Source organism: Eriocheir sinensis, chromosome 19, assembly GCF_024679095.1.
Source record: "Eriocheir sinensis breed Jianghai 21 chromosome 19, ASM2467909v1, whole genome shotgun sequence".
NCBI lineage: Eukaryota > Metazoa > Arthropoda > Malacostraca > Decapoda > Varunidae > Eriocheir > Eriocheir sinensis.
Genome location: NC_066527.1, coordinates 20,344,381 through 20,350,448, shown reverse-complemented (window position 1 = coordinate 20,350,448; position 6,068 = coordinate 20,344,381). Strand labels below are relative to the sequence as shown.

Sequence of the window (6,068 nt, the reverse complement as noted above, 5' to 3'; positions counted from 1 at the left end):
AATGCAAGACAGATGACCCATGATTTTGTGGAGTACTGACTGAAATGCAAGATATATGACCCATGATTTTGTGGAGTATTGACTGAAATGCAAGACAGTTGACCCATGATTTTGTGGAGTATTGACTGAAATGCAAGACATGACCCATGATTTTGTGGAGTATTGACTGAAATGCAAGACAGATGACCCATGATTTTGTGTAGTATTGACTGAAATGCAAGACATGACCCATGATTTTGTGGAGTATTGACCGAAATGCAAGACAGATGACCCATGATTTTGTGGAGTATTGACTGAAATGCAAGACAGATGACCCATGATTTTGTGGAGTACTGACTGAAATGCAAGATATATGACCCATGATTTTGTGGAGTATTGACTGAAATGCAAGACAGTTGACCCATGATTTTGTGGAGTACTGACTGAAATGCAAGATATATGACCCATGATTTTGTGGAGTATTGACTGAAATGCAAGACAGATGACCCATGATTTTGTGGAGTATTGACTGAAATGCAAGACAGATGACCCATGATTTTGTGGAGTACTGACTGAAATGCAAGATATATGACCCATGATTTAGTGTGGGTAACAAGAGGGAATGGTCTGAACTTTTAAAATTGATAAAACGTAACAAAACCTGTGAGTTTTAGAATCTATATTGTAAGAACTTGAGCTTTTTAATGAATCGGGTCAATTTTCTGATGGACACAAATTTTAACTTCTTTCAATACATGTTTGTTTTGAAGCCTTCTGGACATAAAACAAATAATTACTACTTACGGTGAATTTACAGTGATAGAGAGAGCACTATTTTCACCCTCACAGCCAGAGTGGTGGTGTGGAGAATTCTGTTACCTTAACCCGGTAGCAGCAACGGGGCAAATTTGTGCTACGATATAAACCCCCAAAAATAGATGATGCATAAACTGATCAGAAATGCATTGATATATATATAATGAAATGGTTTGCGTGAGTGATGATTTTTTTCTTATTTTTCTCGCTTAGAGGGACCTTTAAGAAACATGATCCCTGCAGCTACCGGGTTAAATTTTGCCTGAAAAATTGAAAACACTAGATTTTGAAGTTCATGAAATCAAGGAAAATTAACAGACAAGGGACGGGTCAGTCAGTCAGTCAGTCAGTCAACACATTTTGTTTTCCTGGCAGGGGACGGTTTCTGGTGTGTTGTGTTGTCCGAGGTGTTGGTGTTGTGGTGGCGGTGTTGTTGGTGTTGCTAGTGGTGATGATGATGGTGGTGATGTGTTGTAAGCGTTTAGTGATAAGTCCGTGAAGGGAGTGTTAGTGTTGCTTCAGGGGATATGCAAGTGGTGATGATGACAGTGATGATGGTGATGATGTATTGTAAGTGTCTAGTGATAAGTTAGTGAAGGGAGTGTTAAGTGTTCCATCAGGAGACATGCAAGTGGTGACGATGATAATGATGGTGATGACGATGGTGTGTTGTAAATGTCTAGCGATAAGTTAGTGAAGGGAGCGTTCCTTCAGAAGATTGCAAATGGTGATGATGATGATGATAATGATGATGTACATGAAGGAGGTGTTAGATTCTTAAGCCCTTTTATTTTTGCTGTGACCTCAACAGATATGCATTAACTTAGCGACCTTAATGCCCCGTTCACACTGTGCCGACTCTGGGCCACGACAACCGAGCGAGTTTTCCATTTGACAAGTTGGTTCCCACACTCCAAGAAGGGGGGGGAGGTTTTATTGGGGTCTTGGTGTTTTGCCGACTAGTTGCCAGCATGTCGGCGCAGCATTCGGCAACAGTCTCAAGACCTCTTTCAAGACATGCCCGACCCTTTCACATCAACACCCAAGACCTCGTGTACCCTAGAGTCATGGATAGTTGTGGCCCAGAGTCGGCACAGTGTGAACGGGGCTTTACATGACCCAAGAAAGGTACCTCACACACTACACGCTTCTCTGCTCTGAATGGACGGCAGTTTATAGACGGAAGCTTCAGAGAGAGTAAAATACATTGCCTTCCTTTACACTGTAACTAAAAACACTTGACATTTAGCTACATTTACATTAGCACTACATTAACTTTGAATGGATGACGTATTTCAAGATGTGAGCTTTGGAGAGTAAAAAAATTGCCTTCTTTTACACAGTGACTAAAAACACATGACATTTAGCTACCTTCACACTAGACAAGCCACCTCACACGCTGCATTACGTACTTTGAATGGACAACGTATTTCAAGATGTGAGCTTTGGAGATAGAAAAAAAAAATTGCCATCGTTTACACTACTGACTAAAAACACTTGACATTTAGCTACCTTCACACTAGACAAGCCACCTCACACGCTGCATTACGTACTTTGAATGGACAACGTATTTCAAGATGTGAGCTTTGGAGAGTAAAAAAAAAAGCCTTCTTTTACACTGTGACTAAAAACACATGACATTTAGTTTCCTTCACATTAGCCAAGACACCTCACACGCTACATTATGTACTTTGAATGGACAACGTATTTTAAGATGAGAGCTTTGGAGAGTAAAAAAATTGCCTTCTTTTACACTGTGACTAAAAACACATGACATTTAGCTTCCTTCACATTAGCCAAGACACCTCACACGCTACATTATGTATTTTGAATGGACAACGTATTTTAAGATGAGCTTTAGAGAGATTGTAAAAAAATTGCCTTTCTTAATCCTGTGACTGAAAACACACAACATGGCGATCTTTATATTTGCCGAGATGCCTCACAGATTATACATTTCTATACTCAAAACTGACTGCACATATATTTAGTCTTAGTGACAGATACGTTTCACCAGGAGAGGAAGATTTCGTACTTGCGCAGACAGAATTACATATCTATCCAATGTACTTGAATAGATCACACTCCATACTCTAAATTGACTATTATGTATATTTTAAGACAAGGTTTAGTGAGGAAGATTTTGTAGTGGTGTGGACAAAATTACCTATCCCATGTACTCAAAGGTTATACATTTCTAAACTTAAAACTGACGACATATATTTTGAGATGAGGATTTTAGTGACAAAGAAAAATAACCAGGAAAGTTTTGTAGCAGTGTGAAGAAAATTGTCCATGTGATGTATGGTACTTTAATGGCTTCCATTTCTGTACTTTGAATTGATGACGACGTGTATTTTAAGATGAGTGTGTCAGTGACGTAAAGAAATGATCATGAGTGGGATATTTTGTATCAGCGCTGACAAAATTATGTATGCAACGCCCTCTAACAGATTACACTTCTATATTTTAAAGTGACTAATGCATATATATTTTAAGGTGAGAATTTTAGCAACAAAACACATTGCATAGCAGAGGAAAATTTTGTACTATTAGTTGGCTGTGCTCTCAATATGTGACTCCTTGGGCCATCAGCTCCACAGTTTGACACAGTGGGATTAGAGCAGTGGTTCTTAACCTTTTCAGAGGCGCTGAACCCTAATGAAACCTCCACACAGTAGCCGAACCTCTCAGCACAACACAAATGGAAGAAAAAGTGTTTCAAAATTCAAAAGTATATTAATTTTGGATAAAACAAAGAATGAATTTCATTCTAGTTCATAAAAATATGGAAAAAATTTGCTTAAAATCCAATTGCAAAGTTGCAATGTCTTTCGGGAGGGTCTTCGCCAAACCCCTGAGCCTGGCTCACCGAACCTCTGGGGTTTGGTCGAACCCAGGTTAAGAACCACTGGTTTAGAGGAACAATATTTTTTTCCTACACCTAAACACTTGCTGGTCATATTCTTAAACATTTCTGGGCACCACACACACATTTGACAAGGCATAGGAGTTGTGGGTCTTTCCATGGGCGAGGCAAGGGATAGTTTGACAAGGCTTTCTTTCCTGGGAGTTGTGGGGCTTTCCAGGGGTAGTTTCATGAGGCTAGGGATAGTTTGACAAGCCTTCTGTGCCATGAGTGTAACAAAAACACTTCCAAGAACACTACTAATCTCCTTCTTAGGCCTCTGGAAATGTTTGATGTGGGAGGCGGAAATGTTTAAAAATACCAGCCTTATATATTTTTACTAACGCATAATCAGAACACGAAGATAATGAGTTGTCCGTGCTTGAAGGCGGGAAGGTTAGCGCCTGTAAATATGTAGCTTGGATCGTGAGTGTCTGTCCGAGCGCTCAGTTCTCCGAGGCTGTGTTGTTGTTGCTGCTGTTGTCATTGTGAGGTGCTGTGGTGCTGTGGTTTGTCTGCCCGTCTGTCTGTCTATCTATCTGTCTGTCCGTCACTCATATACTCCATCACGGCAGCCTGGTCTCGTTTCATTCTGGGTTGGGCAAATGTGCTATTTTTTTAAATTTTATTTTATTTTTTTACATTAAAGGATGCGGCTCAAGGCAATAAAAAGAGTAAAAAAAAATATAAAAAAAAGCCTGGTACTCGCCGCTCCTATAAAAGACAAAAGTAAAGAGTAGCCAAAAGAGAGGTGCTAATTTTGTTATTAATTTTAGCGAACGGTAAAGTTGAAATGGGCAATTATGTATCCTGCACTCTCCTGGGACAAGATAAGATAGATTTACATAGATTTACATAGACCACAGAGAGGAGGAGGAGGAGAAAGGATAACATCAGAGGAGGAGTGGAGGAAGAGTAATAATGTTTGAAAGAAGGAGAGAGAAATGTGTCAAGCTTGCGTACTATTCCTTATCTAACTTGTGGAGTGAGCGAGAGAAATATGAGGCAGTAAAATGCAATCAAAGTTGAGGAAGAATCGGTGTCACATTTGCCCCTCCCGGCGTGTGATGCGTCCGGCCCGTACGAGAGTGGCGGACGGAGTAAATGTCATCGGAACACTTGTTAACGATCCACCCCACACCTGTTACTGAAGCCATGTGTACAGAGCAGTGGTGACACACACACACACACACACACACACACACACACACACACACACTGTCTCCCTATAATCTCCCGTTTCCTTCTTTACATACAGCTGTGTTTGGTATTCTCTCATTATTATTATTATTATTATTATTATTATTATTATTATTATTACTATTACTATTATAATCTTGGAAGTAATGTTTATGTAACTGGCAGGAAAGTTAAGTGTGCGTGTGTGTGTATGTGTGTAGGGCGTAAAACGAGAGAGAGAGAGAGAGAGAGAGAGAGAGAGAGAGAGAGAGAGAGAGAGAGAGAGAGAGAGAGAATTAAGGGATATTATGGTAATTCTGAGATGAGATAACGAACAAATTGCCTTGGTGTGTGTGTGTGTGTGTGTGTGTGTGTGTGTGTGTGTGTAAAAAGGGCATTTATTTATATTAAGTGTGTGGGAACATGCACAGTTTTTTCCTCACCTTGTTTTAGCTTTAAGAGACGTGTTGATGATGTACTAATAGGAAGAGTAATTTCCACACAATGCTTCACAAACCCGTCACACACAAACACGCCGCTCGCATCTCGTTATTTTGTACAGGGTTTGTTCGTCAGTTTGTGCACTCTGCCCCAACTCTTGAAAAAATCTAAGCACCTAAATTCCACTAGTCAAAATATTCACAAAAACGCTCATGGGCGATATCCCCACTACCCATGGCGGCTGGAGACCCAGGTATGGTGCACACTCACCTCTGAGACGAGACACAAGACAAACACCTTATTTCTTTATAAGTATGGGCCCCGGTTCTGGACACCTCAATTACTCAGCTTATAAAGTCCCCCGCTGGCAGGGTGGTGCAGACTGGCGGACCTGCCCTGCGTACAGTCTATAGTCTTCTCCAGCCGCCCAGTGCTGAGGCCAAAGAGACAGCAGGAATAATAGTAATGATGATGATGACACATAATATTATAGTATGTATGTGGTGTAGCGCCAGTGGTGGTGGTGGTGGTGATGGTTCCTTGCAAAAAGTGAGTGTGTGCGTGTGTGTGTTTGTCCGGCTGTCTTGGAAAATAAATCATATATACTCTATTGACTTTCGTATGTGTTCTCTCCTTCTCCTCCTCCGCATCTTCATCCTCCGCATCCTCGTCCTACTGCTTTTTTTTTTTTTTTTACAGCTTAAGAAACAACTCAAGGGCAACAAAAATAGGTGTAAAAAAAAAA

At 40.5% G+C, this 6,068-nt stretch overlaps 2 long non-coding RNA genes across 2 annotated transcripts; one reads left to right on the top strand and one right to left on the bottom strand.

Moving 5' to 3' along the window:
• Positions 1-1,087: 1,087 nt before the first annotated feature.
• LOC127000907 (uncharacterized) lies at positions 1,088-2,532 on the bottom strand. Its single transcript, XR_007754619.1, has 2 exons — positions 2,328-2,532; positions 1,088-2,186 (listed from the first exon to the last, which is right to left on the bottom strand). It is a non-coding gene; the product is annotated as an uncharacterized LOC127000907 (long non-coding RNA).
• Positions 2,181-5,933, top strand: LOC127000908 (uncharacterized). Its single transcript, XR_007754620.1, has 2 exons — positions 2,181-2,388; positions 2,527-5,933. It is a non-coding gene; the product is annotated as an uncharacterized LOC127000908 (long non-coding RNA).
• Positions 5,934-6,068: the final 135 nt, after the last annotated feature.